This window comes from Myxine glutinosa, chromosome 1 (assembly GCF_964187855.1).
Source record: "Myxine glutinosa chromosome 1, kmMyxGlut1.1, whole genome shotgun sequence".
NCBI lineage: Eukaryota > Metazoa > Chordata > Myxini > Myxiniformes > Myxinidae > Myxine > Myxine glutinosa.
This window is the reverse complement of record NC_136261.1, coordinates 72,924,845-72,940,897: the sequence shown is the minus strand read 5'-3', so window position 1 is coordinate 72,940,897 and position 16,053 is coordinate 72,924,845.

The following is a 16,053-nucleotide window of genomic DNA, read 5'->3' as shown; positions in this document are numbered from 1 at the left end:
ACCCAGGACAGAACAAACAAAGATAGACTCACACGAATGGGCAATGAAGGCAGGCATGAGTGGCTGGAAAGGAGGGAAGTTCAGCTCGGACCAGAGGACGATCGGGCCGGGAGGGACCAGCCGCCGACTCTCCACACTCTCGTTCGTCCAGTGGCGTTGCTTCGCGGCCGCGGGTCGAACTGCCGTTAGAACCTCAACCCCACCCAGCTGCGGTGGATTCAGCGGCGGTGGACTCCTCACTCATCTGCTGTGGGGGCTTCCTTGGTCAGCCGCTCCACTGGACTCTCCGCTCCTCCTCAACTGGACTGGACTCGACTGGGCTCCGGTGCACTGCCAACTCTCTCACGCATCTGCCGTCTCTCTCAAAAGGCTTGCGCGCGCGCTTTTATATCGCGCCTCGAGATCAATCCGCGGGCTCCCAGGGCACGCCTACCGGGTCGCTCACTGCAGTGCGGGTTGGCTGGCACGGGCTCGTTTTCTCCACCCCTGATGACGATGGGCGGCCATGCCCTTCTTCTCCGAGTTTACCTCGTGGCCAATGGAGTCTTGCGGCGAAAACCGCAACCCCAAAGCAGCAGCGGCGAATGCAGAAAACCGCACGCAGAAAACCGCCCCATGCAGTTGGCAATGACTGACAAAAAGGGGAATGCGGTTTGAAATGGAGGCTTTGGGGAATTTGAAAAGGGATTCTACCTTGTTCCAATTTGATGCAATGCAGTGTCAACTAATGGAAGACAGAACCTTAACCTAATACACAGAATAAGGAGATAACTACTAAAAAAAGGAAATCTATGATTTGCAACGTGATTGTATATGGAATAACTAAGGGGACGACCTTTGACCTTTATACACAAACTCGAGGGTGATATATACAACAAGCTTCATTACACTTACAACAACGATAATAAAAAAAAACACAACACCATTCTCAAATCCACAATATACATATATATATATATATATATATATATATATATATATATATATATATATATATATATATATATATATATATATGTTGTTACTGATCGCAGATTAAGATGTTATTTACCGAGCGGTGGTATTGCCGCGACCGTTACAGGATCCCTGACTCACCCGATTCACCCAGGACTTTGGCCGGATCGCACCGCAGCTGCTCAATGAGGGGAAAAGACTAAAACGACGAATGCAAAGAGGAAAAGGAATAAAATGAATAGACGGACAGAAGAGTAATTGGATTTATTATTTACACAAGCAAAAAGGAGCAATCACGTTTATTTACAAGCACATAAGACGCAGGTGACACAGGGAAAATACTAGCTTATACAGACTTAATTAACCCAGGACAGAACAAACAGAACAAACTCACGTACCCAAGAAGGGTGGAAAGGCAGGAGGTGGATGGCTGGAGGGAGAGGAAAGTCCAAGGGGGTCCTGCAGCTCAACCGGCGCGTTTAGCAGCCGCCGTTCCTTTACGGCCCTGCTCCAAACCGCCGTTCAGGCCCCCACGCTGCTGTTGTGGCTGCTGTGTACGTCGCGTGCTTTGCCAGGCCTTGTCCGACTTGTCCGGTCCAAACCCTCAACTCGTTCTTGATCCACTCACTCTTTACCACCGACTCCTCACCGCAACCAACGCAACCAACTGACCACCGACTCTACTGACTGACTCTTCACGACTCTCTCTCTTGGTGACCAACTCTCAACCAACTCAGACCAACTCCCAACCAACTCAGACCAACTCCAGTTGCTTCCTGCGTGCGCGCCTTTATAACGCCTCCGGCGATTAAACCGCCGGCCTTTTTGGACACGCCCATCGGGGTGCTCACCTCGGCCCTGGTTGGTCGCGCGACCCTCTGGCTCCGCCCTTGATGATGACGGGCGGGCACGCCTTTCTTCTCCGATTCAAGCACATGGTCAATGGTGGTTTGGGAGGGGAGGTAATATGGGCAATCGAGGCTCGGCAATGACGAGAGGGAATGTGAAGGAAATGGGGATTTTGGGGATGGGAATGAAAGGGGATCTATTCTCTTTCACTGGTGCAATGGAGTACTTCAATTAATGGGAGACACAGCCTTACCCTAAAACACAGAATAAGAGATAACTATCAACAGGGGTATTCTATTACTTGGCTGACGTGTATGCTTGTGGACTAATTATGGGATGCCCTTTCACCTTTACACAGCTCTGGAGGTAGGGGGGCGCAGAATAAACAATAATAATAATAGTACAGCACACAATCAAAAAATATACAGTCCTCATCTCCGCAACACTGCACCCTCCTCCTCTTAGGCACGTCCCGGGCCTACAACTTTTATTTTTAGTGTGACACGTAGGTGTAGTTCCCTCTACTTTTAACCTGACCCTGAGTGCGACAGTTTTAAAACATAAATAAATGTGTCCCGCTGCTCCATTGCACCCTGCCTAACAGACTTACGCCCACAGTTAACCGAATTGCGGAATGGTCTTCAAACTATACACTGACGGTGGGAAGCATTATTTACAATGACGCTATTTTTATTTACAAAACTAACCCAGGACCTGTGATTGTTCTTTCTGGGGGGGAGACAGTCTGCTCTGCATCAATGCACCATTAAGGCACCCAAAAACGCACCAAAGCACCCTCAAGCACCAATCGGTGCACAGTCATCACTGTTCATGAATAAAAATAACCAAACAACCCCTAACCCTGCAGGTGATCTCTTGCTCTTCGGCTCCCTCTGCTGGTGATTATTATTTGTTCTTCCAGATGTTGTCATTCTTTTGCTTTGCTTACTGGCGGCCTATTTGTATTAAAACTTGCACCCAATGTGTCCTTTTTATTTATTTTATTTATGGCCCACAGGGCCGACTAGTGTGGTTCACCTGTGGGGCATCGGTGCCCTGTGGCCAAGGTCCGCCAGCAAGATTTCGGGCCCTCATGGCCGGTTCCAGCAGAGGGGCCATGCCCCAACCCATGGGGTCCATAAGTGGTGCTCGGCCACAGGCATGTGGTCCATAATGTGGTGCATCGATGCAGACAGCTGGTTCTGGGAATTTCGGGCGCACAATGGCCGACCCACGCACGCTCCCCTCGGCACCCAGTGGCGCACAGGTCATGTGGGAGACAAAAAGGGGAAAGACAATTGAGCGAGGGGTAAGGTCACAAGGGTACACATCAATAAGGCAATGCAAGGCGAAATGCGTACGGAGGGCGAAGTGAGAAAGCTCGTCCCTACCGTACGTCACCCCCCTGTCACCTACCCTACCCTTGCCCTTACCCCACATGTACAAAAATCTACACATTTACAAATTCGTCACTACTGTCACGTCTTCCCCATATTTCCCCTATACCAAATTCGTCTCCACAATCCCTCTACTTCAAAATTTGCCATCACCAAATTCATCATCAATCCTCATAAGGAGGCAGAGATGGAACATCAAGCACAATGTCACACCCACGTCATGATGCGTCTCACAATCCAAACATTTGCACAGTAAAAATAATTAAACATGGCATGGTGCGGAGTACCTGTCACCTCAGGTGAGTGGATGCAGATGGTGCGAGGAGACTTCATCCTAACTACTTTCTAAATGACATAAACACACTTTACACTACCGGGGTCTCTCCCTGCCAATCCATTGGCCAACTTACACTATGGGTTCTAAAAACCAATTCCCATTGACCAACTGTGGTGCTTCTCAATTTGGGGTCTCACTCCCCCGATTCATCTCCCGGTGCTCTCGCACAATTTCTGGGCTGCGACGTGTAGCTCTCCCAGCAGGTCTACCCACCTGCACACCTCCACCACTGTAGTTGCCACCCGAGCTTACCTAGCTCCTCACCCTAACCTAACTAACTGGGGACAGCCCCTCCTGGCTCTGTCACCCCATGGTGCCCTCTGGCACTGGGCTACCCGGGTCCGTCCTGCGGATCCTCGGGCCCCATCCACAACAACTACTACCGGCTCCCAGAGCCCACCTGCGGCCTCACCTGGCCGACATCCTCACAGTGGTGGAGTGCCCAACCAACTACACACACTAACAGGCTACACGCCCAGCCATTTCCACAACACTAATGCACCCATCCAAAGACCATTCTTCCACCCGCACCACAGATGCCAATATCCAAGCACAATTTACCTGTACCCTCTACCTAACACTTACACTACCCGCCCCGGGTATCCGTGATGGGGGTCCACTCTTCCCCCATTCACACCTTCGCACCATCCACTCCACTCCACAATTTCCACCATACTCACTCCACGACCATCCATTCCAATACTCCATACCATTTATTCCATACACCTGTCCTTCATTCACCTGTCGTTGCACACCTGTGCAATCCTACCTGGTGCCACCTGCACCCTCCTCCTCTTCCTGGACCAGTTGGTCAACACAACACACAATCACCACTACTCCCTCATACACTGCTCCACACACCTGTTCAGTTGCACACCTGTGCAATCACACCTGTTCAATCCTCACACCCACGGCATCATCTCATCTAACTACTCCCCTCTGAAACTTGCGCTTCCCAGTCGTCCCTTTAAACTATTGCGCTCCCACGTCATTATAATCCACACTAATCTACCTGCGTCCCCACTACAGGTATCCTTGTCACTAACTAACCTTAACGTTACCTAATGTCATCTTCGCTAGATCCCTATCAATATCCTAACCCACCCGGGCTAGTTTTCACTGCCATACACCCCATAAGCTATTGCGCATTTGCCCCACCTGTGAGGGATGGTGGAGTTGCCATCCCACCACATCGGGGACGTCCTATCAATTTCACTCGTCCAAATCCAACAATCAAAAATTCTGCCAATCATCTGCCAATCACCGTACCAATCATCAAATTTCGCCTTTTTCTAATTTTGGGTCCAAAACACTATCCTCATCACCCGTCTACTTATTACATCCTCTCGGTGCGCCAATTCACATCTACAGCCCGGCTTCGTACAGCCGAGCCATGAACGCGGGTTCTTTTGTGCCGGCGGCTGGATGCGTCCGGCACTCGGTGCAGGGACGGGGGCTTACCCGTGCCGAGATCCCACGCACCACCTCGGCGTGGAGCCATCCAATGTCCCGATCTCGACCTGCCGGCACGTCTCAATAGAAAGTGGTCGCCATGGCGACCCTTCCTATCGGGCTGCCCGCTCCGCCTAGTGGAGCCCGGACGCGGCCGTTCCAAGCGAGGCACAGCGTGGATCGCGTATGGCGGTTCTTTCGAAACCGCCGTGGTTCGGATCCCCGCTGGTCCTCGCGGCACGCGAAGCTGCCCGACGCGCACCGAGGGCCCGATTCGGCTATAAGTCGTTCTAACCTCTAACCCGGTCACCGTCGATGCTTCACCTGCATGCTTACAAGCATACGCTACCCCTTGCTTGCTCATACCTTTCCTTACACACCCAGGTACCCTCATTCCGCTCACCGACTTGGTCACACACCTGACCACCGAACACCTTGGCACACATTCGTCGCTCGCACACCTCACCAACACACCTCTTCGCGCCCCTTTCTCGGTCACCTCCTTTGTGACAATCACAGGTGTGCTCTCACCCGCACACCCAACCACGTGCCTCACTACCAATTCCAGCGTGCATTCCCACTCACGCTCTACCATTCCAGGTGTGCATCCTTGCTCACCTGCCACAACCAACTCACGCTCCGTGTCACTCTCACTACTCTCACCTCCACTCTCGGTCGCGCACTCACCCTTACTCTCGACAGCGCACTCTTTCCTCATGCACCTGTCCGTTACACACCTTTCTCGCGCACACTCTTGCGCACACTCTCCCGTTACACCCTCTGTAACACTCACCACAGGTGTACACTCTCTCGTTACTTCCTCTGTAACACTCACCACAGGTGTACACTCTCTCGTTACTTCCTCCGTAACACTCACCACACCGCGCTTCCATGTACCCCCTCGCACACGCGCTTCGACCAACTCACTCTTGACGGCACACTCACTCCTTGGCGTGCACTTTTTCCTCACACACCCCATGGTCGGACATTCTCGCACACCTCTTTTTTCGCACACCTGACCTGTCGCACACTTCACCAACGGCCTTTCACGAACACCCGGATCCAAACCAATCCCCAAGCCGACTGAAGCTTTCCTCACATCATATACATTGCCACTCACCTCCGTACCTCGTCATCGCACCTCCTTTGCCACCTGCAAACTCTTTATTCGGTTAGTGAGCATCACATCATGAGTTGAGCACCGACCTTGTACCAATTCCATTACCTCCTCCTGGATTTCTCTCTTAGTTTCTGTCCGTCTCTTCTTAATTTCACTCACCTCTTCTTCCACTTCCTCTAATTTTTGTTTAACCTCTTTTATTTCTCGGTGCGTCTCCTCAAGTTCGTCCTCTAAGGCTACCGTGACCGTCTCTATGTGCATCCTCACCTCTCGGTCCTTCGTCTCCATTATCTCTGTCACCTCGTCCACCCTCATTGTCAGTTCCTCACGTACCCTCTGACATTGCCTCTGTGTCGCTATTAATTCGTTTTTAATTTCTTTTTGTGTCGCCAAAAGTGTTCTTTTGAACCTGCTCCACTAGTTCTTTTTGTCCCTCCGTCACCTGTTCCACCTCCTCCGTCAGATCTTCTATTCCCCCTTGTAACCTAGCCGTATTATTTCTCACCTCTTTCTCCATACGCTTCTCACCTCGCTTTACCTCCTCGCGTAGCCCCGAGACCTCCTCACCCACAGCTCGTCGTATCTCCTCCTTCATCTCCTCCCTTTCTTTTGTAGATGCCGCCCTCATCTGTCCCAATTCATTCCTCTGAGCATCCAGTTTGGTTTCCACCCCGATTTTTACCTCCTCTATCTGCTCTCCCATTTGTTTAATTTATCTGGCGGATTGCTCCCCTATCTCCCGCAATTTGTCTTCCATCCTATTTTCTAGCCCCATTAACCCATTCTTTACCTCTTTTATCCCGTTGTCTAACGCCTCACCGGTACCCCTCACTTCGTCCCTCATTACCCCCATTTGGCTTCCCATTACCCCCATTTGGCCCCCTATCCTGTTTTCCATCCCTTTGAAATTATCGTCTGTTTTTACCATAAAGGCCATCATCTGTTTCATAAACAGGTCCAAATTCATTGGCATCTCTGGCTCGGCTGCCGCGACCACGGCCACGGCTAAATTTGGTGCCGCTACACCCACGTGCGCGAGGACGCCATTTCGTGCGCCTGATACCCCCTCAACCGCCTCCTCATTGCTCTCCTCCTCCCTTTCATCCACATACATTTCCCCTAGGTCCTGGGTCGATTCTACCCCGTCTATCTCTCCCACCGGCATCCCGTCGCCTTGACCAGCCATGGCGCGATTTCAAAATTCGGGTTTTGCTTTAAAACAAAACAAATTTCGTCCGCTCCAAATTTTGACCAAATTTTTTCTAGATGTTTTTTTTTTTTTTTTATTTGGTTCGGGCCCCGAATCTCACTCCCAGACACCAATTGTTACTGATCGCGGATTAAGATGTTATTTACCGAGCGGTGGTATTGCCGCGACCGTTACAGGATCCCTGACTCACCCGATTCACCCAGGACTTTGGCCGGATCGCACCGCAGCTGCTCAATGAGGGGAAAAGACTAAAACGACGAATGCAAAGAGGAAAAGGAATAAAACGAATAGACGGACAGAAGAGTAATTGGATTTATTATTTACACAAGCAAAAAGGAGCAATCACGTTTATTTACAAGCACATAAGACGCAGGTGACACAGGGAAAATACTAGCTTATACAGACTTAATTAACCCAGGACAGAACAAACAGAACAAACTCACGTACCCAAGAAGGGTGGAAAGGCAGGAGGTGGATGGCTGGAGGGAGAGGAAAGTCCAAGGGGGTCCTGCAGCTCAACCGGCGCGTTTAGCAGCCGCCGTTCCTTTACGGCCCTGCTCCAAACCGCCGTTCAGGCCCCCACGCTGCTGTTGTGGCTGCTGTGTACGTCGCGTGCTTTGCCAGGCCTTGTCCGACTTGTCCGGTCCAAACCCTCAACTCGTTCTTGGTCCACTCACTCTTTACCACCGACTCCTCACCGCAACCAACGCAACCAACTGACCACCGACTCTACTGACTGACTCTTCACGACTCTCTCTCTTGGTGACCAACTCAGACCAACTCCCAACCAACTCAGACCAACTCCAGTTGCTTCCTGCGTGCGCGCCTTTATAACGCCTCCGGCGATTAAACCGCCGGCCTTTTTGGACACGCCCATCGGGGTGCTCACCTCGGCCCTGGTTGGTCGCGCGACCCTCTGGCTCCGCCCTTGATGATGACGGGCGGGCACGCCTTTCTTCTCCGATTCGAGCACATGGTCAATGGTGGTTTGGCAGGGGAGGTAATATGGGCATCGAGGCTCGGCAATGACGAGAGGGGATGTGCAGGAAATGGGGATTTTGGGGATGGGAATGAAAGGGGATCTATTCTCTTTCACTGGTGCAATGGAGTACTTCAATTAATGGGAGACACAGCCTTACCCTAAAACACAGAATAAGAGATAACTATCAACAGGGGTATTCTATTACTTGGCTGACGTGTATGCTTGTGGACTAATTATGGGATGCCCTTTCACCTTTACACAGCTCCGGAGGTAGGGGGGCGCAGAATAAACAATAATAATAATAGTACAGCACACAATCAAAAAATATACAGTCCTCATCTCCGCAACAATATATATATATATATATATATATATATATATATATATATATATATATATATATATATATATATATATATATAAATAATAATAATAATAATAATAATAATAATACATTTATTTTATATCGCGCTTTTCAAGAAGCCCAAAGGCGCTTTGACAGAGTACAAAAAACAAGTGCAAAAAGACAAAAATCAATAGGTAAATAATCAAAGCAAAAGGAAGGAGAAGGAGAAGAGATAATCAGGGGTTAAATGCTGTGGGTTAAATGTTGAATGCAGTGTTGAACAGGTGGGTCTTGAGTGATGTTTTGAATGTGGTGAGTGAGGCGGAGTCTCTGATGGTGTGAGGTAGTGAGTTCCAGAGGGTGGGAGCAGCGATGGAGAAGGCCCTGTCCCCCCAGGATCTGAATTTGGTCCGGATGGGTGGGGGGGGGGGCTGGGGGGGGGGTCAGGAGGTTGGTACCAGCAGAGCGGAGGTTGCGGGTGGGAGTGTCTGGAGAGGAGGTCAGCCAGGTAGGATGGGGCCAGGTTATGGAGGGCTTTGTAGGTCAAGAGGAGGATTTTGTACTGGATTCTCTGGGGGATGGGGAGCCAGTGAAGCTTGTAAAGGACGGGGTTGATGTGGTCACGGGTCCGGGAATGGGTGAGTAGACGGGCAGCGGAGTTCTGAATGTATTGGAGTTTATTGGTGATTATTGAGGGTGAACCATAGAGGAGGCTGTTGCAGTAGTCCAGACGGGAGGTGATGAAGGCGTGGATGAGGGTTACTGCAGCCGTGGAGGAGAGGGATGGACGGAGACGGGCGGTGTTTTTCAGGTGAAAGAAGGCTGTCTTTGTGATCTGTTTAGTGTATTTGTCGAAGGAGAGGGTTTGGTCAAAGATGATGCCAAGATTCCGGATGTGAGGGGAGGTGGATACTGGGAAACCGTCGATGTTGAGGGCAAAGTTATGGGTGGATTTGGTGAGCGTTTTTAGGCCAATGATGATTATTTCAGATTTATCATAGTTAAGTTTGAGGAAGTTGATTTGAAGCCAGGATTTTATTTCAGTGATGCAGTTTGTCAGGATAGAGTGGGTGGCGGTGGAGATGGACTTGGTGGAGATGAAAAGCTGGATGTCATCGGCGAAGCAGTGGAATTGGAGACCATGACGGTGGATTAAGTGACCAAGGGGGGACAGGTACAGGATGAAGAGGAGGGGGCCAAGAACTGAACCTTGGGGGACACCTTGGGGGAGGGGAGCAGTGGGGGATTTGCAGTTATTGATGGAGATGAACTGGCATCTGTCAGAGAGGTATGATTTGATCCAAGAGAGGGCAGTGCTGGTAATGTTAAAGGTGGTTTCAAGTCGGGTGAGGAGGATGGTGTGATTGATGGTGTCAAAGGCGGCGCTGAGGTCGAGGAGGATGAGAATGTTGAGGTTGCCAGCGTCAGCGGAGAGGAGAAGGTCGTTGGTGATTTTGAGGAGAGCAGTTTCAGTACTGTGGTTGGAGCGGAATCCGGATTGGAATGTTTCATACAGGTTATTGGCAGAGAGGTGATGTTTGAGTTGAGTGGCTACAGCGCGTTCCAAAACTTTTGACAGAAAGGGTAGGTTGGAGATGGGTCTGAAGTTATTTAGGGTGTCAGGGTTGAGTCCAGGTTTTTTCAGAATGGGGGTAACAGCAGCAATTTTGAGGGATGGTGGGACGATGCCTGTAGACAGGGAGGAGTTTATTGTTGCAGTGATAAGTGGAGAGAGAGCAGAAAGGGAGGCCTTGACAAAGCTGGAGGGGATGGGGTCAAGAGTGCAGGTGGCAGTTTTCATTCCTATGAGGAGTTCAGAGAGGTCAGTAGGGGAGACTGGGGAGAATTGAGACAGGGGTTGGCAGGATAAGGGGGGGCAGGTGGTTTGAGGGGGATCGGGTGCGGTGGTGGTTAAGCTGTTGCAGATGTCAATTTTTCATTGGAAGAATGAAAGGAAGGAGATGCAGTTGTCTACTGTGAATGACTGGGTGGTGGTGTTCAGGGGGCTGAGGAGTTTGTTTATTGTAGAGAAGAGTGCTTTTGGGTTTCCGGAGCCAGAGTGGATAATTTGAGAGTAGTAGGCGGAGCGGGCGCGGGAGAGGGCATCTTTGTAGTGTTGTCGGTGGTCCTTGTAGGCTTGGGAGTGAATTGTGAGACCTGTTTTATTGCGGTGTCTTTCAAGTTGGCGAGCACAAGTTTCCATCAGGCGGAGTTCAGGGGTAAACCAGGGAGCAGAATGGGTGAAAGAAACTGTTTTGGTTTTTATAGGCGCAAGCTGGTCAAGGCAGGAGGAGAGAGTGTGGTTGTAGTAGTCAGTGAGGTCAGAAGGGGTGTGGAGGTCAACGAAGAGAGAAGTGGACATTTTTTCAGAGAGGGTGGATGAGAATGAGGTAGGTGAAAGAGCGTTTAGCTTACGGAAGTTGATAGTGCGATAATGCCTTGGTGCTGGGGTGGGGATGTTGATGGTCATAGTGATGGCTAAGTGGTCAGAGAGGGTGAGGTGGGAGCTAGAGAGATGGTGCAAAATTAATCCAGTAGAGCAGACAAGGTTCAGAATGTGACCACGGTTATGGGTCGGAAAGTTGACATGTTGAGTGAGGTTAAAGCAGGTGAGTAAATCAGTGAAGTCAGTGGTTATTGTGGAGTCAGTGGAGTCCATGTGGATATTGAAATCACCAAGGAGGAGGATTGAGGGGGAGAGGGAACAGAGCTGGGTCAGAAAGTAGGAGAAGTCAGACAGGAATGATGGGTGTGGTTTGGGAGGGCGGTAGACGACAGCCATGACTGACCGTGTGACCAGAGAGTTTAAAAGCCAGGTGTTCAAATGATGGAGCAGATGAGATGGAGATGAGGCTGGTCTTGAAGTCTTGTCGGTGAATTACGGCAATTCCACCACCTCGGCCCTCCGAGCGTGGTTTATTGATGTAAGAATATCCATTTGGTGTAGTGAGGTTGAGTGAGAAGTAGTCCAGAGGTTGTTGCCAGGTTTCAGTGAGACAGAGAAAGGCCAGTTTATTATCCAGAATGTAGTCGTTCAGGATGAGGCTTTTGTTGTTGAGGGACCGGGTATTGAACAGGGTGAGCTTGATGTTGTTTTGTACGGTGGGGATGAACTCAGGTGATTTAGCCAGGGTTTGCAGACAGGAGGTGCGATCGTGTGCGTTGCTGTGACCAGGTGCGCTGGGACAATGAGTGGGAGTGCGCTGAGCCGACCAGAGTACGGGAATGGAGTGACCTGTATGTAAGTAAACAAACTTACGACCGGAGCCTCTATGAATGTATCTGGGTCATCGCAGGAGTCCGTGGTACTTGATTGCAGAGATGCATGATGGGGTGGAGTGAGTATTGAGCAGAAGAAGCTTTGCGGCGGAGTACCTCAGAGCCATGCCAGGCAGGAGCGAAGGGACGAGTACAAGGCCAAGGTCAAGGAGGCAAAGCGGCAAACGCAGCGGCAAACAACCGCAGCCGCTAATCAAGACCACAGCGGCAAACAGCCACCGCCGCAAACAACGGCCACAAACAACGGGAGTGGGCCTGAGGAAACAGTGGAGGAGCCGGGCAGGCGAAGCCAGGAGCAGAGCCGGGACCGAGCAGAGGGCAGACCCAACGGTCAAAAATCCGCCACGACCATCAGAAAAGCAATCCGCCACGACCACTATATATATATATTATATAGCTACCATAGAGAGGGAAAAGCATAGGCCTTCTAGTGTTACGTGGTCCTCCCGGTAACTACCTGGTCTTGGTGACCCCGGACCGTGGGAGGACCCCGCCAGAAAGATATCTGATTTATACGCGTTCATAATGCAATCAATAGGAAAGACACAAACAATTCAGGTCAATAAGCAACCCCACACCAAGGATCCGGATCAATTAATAATATATTCTCAATCCATCAACAATCAACAAGCCATCAGCAATATTACTAAGATGGCCATCTCATATATTTCCCCCCCTTTCCCCACTCACGACCCCTCAATAGTCACTGTCCCTCACAATGTCTCTGGGCCCCTCCAGACCAAGGTGAAGGTCGACTTCTCCGCACACGGGCAGTTGAACGGACCCCTGGCTGACATGCTCCAAACGTGCACGTCGCGTACCGGGAACAGCTGCTGCAGCACACACCTCCTTGCAAAGCAAAGCGGGCAAAGCAAAGCGCTGCTCGCAAAGCGCGCGAGGCCCAAGGTGCGACCCATACACGCCCTCGGAGGCATCGAGGCGAACAGTGCCGGACGCTTGGTTCCTTCCAGGACCATGGCAACCTGACACGTAACAGGCAATCACCCCGCGCAGGTAACTCCTCTCGCCAGACGGGATTTTCCAACTCAGCGTTCCCCACGCTAATCAATATCGACACCGCTCGCATCGGAGCTGGGCCAGGAAGAAGAAGATGGCCGCTTCTCCAGGACCTCGTGTCTCTCCTCTTTCTTCTTCCGGTTCACTATCCCGTTTCCGGTCTCCTGTTATCCGGAGCCTCTCTAACCATTTAACCACAACAACCTTTAATAGAATAAACATTAATAAGCAATGACATGAATAGTAATTCACCTAAATCCGGGATCCGTAACACTAGATTGATTTTGGGCTTAGCTAGACTATACGATATGAGGAGCGGCTGCAGGAGACAGGGCTTTTACATTATAAAGGAGGCGATTATGAGGGGATATGATGAAGCTTTTTTTTTTTATGTTGAAGGCTCCAGTCACGGACTGTATCGTCCTCATCCAGGCCAAGCCTAAAATAAAAGAACTGCATTTATAGAAAAGTGAAGTAAGAGAGAATAGTCTAAGAGTTTTTGAGGAAGTAAAAAAAAAAAATCTGCTTTTTGAAAAGAGAAAGATCATAAGTGTTTGGAAAGATATTAGAAGGTAAAGAGTGCCAGAGTTTGGCAGTGGAGAGGGAGAAACAAACATCATAACGGCCCACCCTTGAGATTCCAATGGCCACACAATAATCATGCGAGTATTCCGTGTATTCCGCTTGTCGAGTATTCCGTGGTCTCGCCAATGGTGGAGGTACACAAACAGCAAGTTCTTCGGAGCAGAAACCGAAGTAATATCTGTAGAAGAGAGAAAGAGAGTAAACTTTGCGGCGCAATTTGAGTGGGTCGGGTTTTGAGGTCAGTTTGGGAGTTGATAAGTCGGATTATTTTGGATTAAATTCTGTCCAGTAAGTATGTGGAGCTAGAACCTCAGATGTGAGAGCAGTGCTCTCTACACGGATGAATCAATCATTTATATAGTTAAAGCAACTGTTCAGAGGAGAAGAATCTTCGACATCTGAACAGGGATCCTAGTTTTTCTTCCAGGCAGACATGACTATTTGTGTAATGTGTGAATTCCAGGATAAATTTGATGTTAGGGTAATACCTAGTAGGTTTATTGAATTACATGGTGTAATTGTGGAGCTTTGAAAGGAGATTGGAGAGTTCAGGGGCGTTTTAGAGAGAGATGAGAAGAAATTGAGTTTTAGAAGCATTCAATTTAACCTGATTACATTTGCCTTAATGGGGAAATCTTGTCCAAATCCGAAGTTAAAGTGGAGGCTGTAATCAAACAAGATGTAGATCGAGTGAGGGAAGATGGGGCAGATGGAAAAAAACACGGAGGAATGTAATGTTGAGCTGTGAGCATACGAGTGTATTTGGTTATTTGTAGAAGAAAGAAAGCCATTGATAAAATGAAGGAAGAGTATTGGAGACAGGACAGAACCCTGAGGGACACCGCTGTTGATAGGGAAGGAGGAATATGGTGAACAATCAACAATTACAGAGATATAGTGGTCGGAGAGAAAGCTTGATATGAGAGAGCAGAGTGAAGGAGGAAAGCTGAAAGAGGGAAGCTTGGATATCAGGCCCAGATGCCAAACTCTGTCAAAGGCTTTTGAGATATCAAGGTCCATCAACATTGTCGATTTACGATCCCCACGCAACTTGACCGAGCTTGAACAGCTTTGTCCAGAAGAATGGGAAAATCTTGCCCAATGAAGGTGTGCAAAGTTGCTAGAGACAAATCCCAACAGACTCAAAGCTGTAATTGCTGCCAAAGGTGCTTCCACCAAGTATTAACTCAGGGGGGTGGACACTTATCCAACCAAGATATTCTAGTTTTGTGTTTTTAATTAATTTTCTGAAATTTGTAGAATTTGTTTTTCATTTTGAAGTTGTGGGTTACGATGTGTAAATAAAGGTGGAAAAAGTCGGATTTAATGCATTTTAATTCCAGATTACAAGGCAATAAAAGGTGAAAGTTTTGAAAGGGGATGTAGACTTTATATAGGCACCGTATATGTATGTATATATGCATGTGTGCGCTTCTCAGGAGGAATTAGGATGCTATGAAGGCAGCTGGGTCTTTCAGAGTAGTTAATGCATGGAACGGTGTCCCATGAAAGGTAGTGACCAAAGTGAGTGGTGGCAGCATCAGTAGATAGGTTTCTACTGGAGTTAGATATATATATATATATACACGTCGGGATAGAGGGGTACATGGATACAAGTGGGACTGCTGATCGCTTAGTAATGTCTGTGAGAGGGTCTTGGCGTCTCGTCATAAAGTGAATATGCTGTCAGATTTATGTAATGTTGATGAAACACAGGCATGGCGGGCCAAATGTCCCCCTCTCCTGCCATATTTGTGTTCACGTGTCTCACGTTTCATTAAATTGTTGTAAAACGTCTCTCGGCCGAAAAATGTTTTCGTAAATCGTTGACATTATATAGGCCACTGATTTATCGATCGTGTATATATATACACTTCTGCATACAAAGTCTTCAACTTTGTACGCAGGTGTTAGGTCTCTCGGGCCGACGTGTGTGGTCCGTGGGGGTTGGGGACGAGGGTACAACCCATCACATTACTCGCTTTCCCATCCTCATGCCCCATCGTCCCCACCCTCAAGCTCCTCCTGAAGATTCGCTCATTCGCATTCAAATCAACATTTGAGGTCCTGATGATACATGGCGTATTTATTTGTTTTACGATCCCAGTGGTTTTCCGCTTCTCCCAATCAGACATGGAGATCTAACGTCAAAGGCGCAGATCAATAAATAAGTAAATAAATGAAGTAACTTTTCCAACACGTCGAGCGGATTGCAGAAGGTGCGACCAGAGCGGTCCGTGTACTGTATATAGAAAGCGTCGTGTGTTCGAGCTCCGTGTCCGCGTGTTTTCGCCGCTTTGAAAATAGTTTCAGAAATTGTTCTGACCTCCTTTACAAAGTTTGGTGACCCCGCTTTGTAGGGGCGCGCCCCCATAAAGCGCCGGCTGCATCAATCAAGGTCGGCACGATTTGCAAGGCTAATTGGCTAAGGTGGTCACAATGGCGCGGCCGGCCGGGCGGCATTTCCATGACATTTACCTTCCTCGCTGCCATCCCCTCCCCTCCCCGTCCCCCCACCTCCCGCG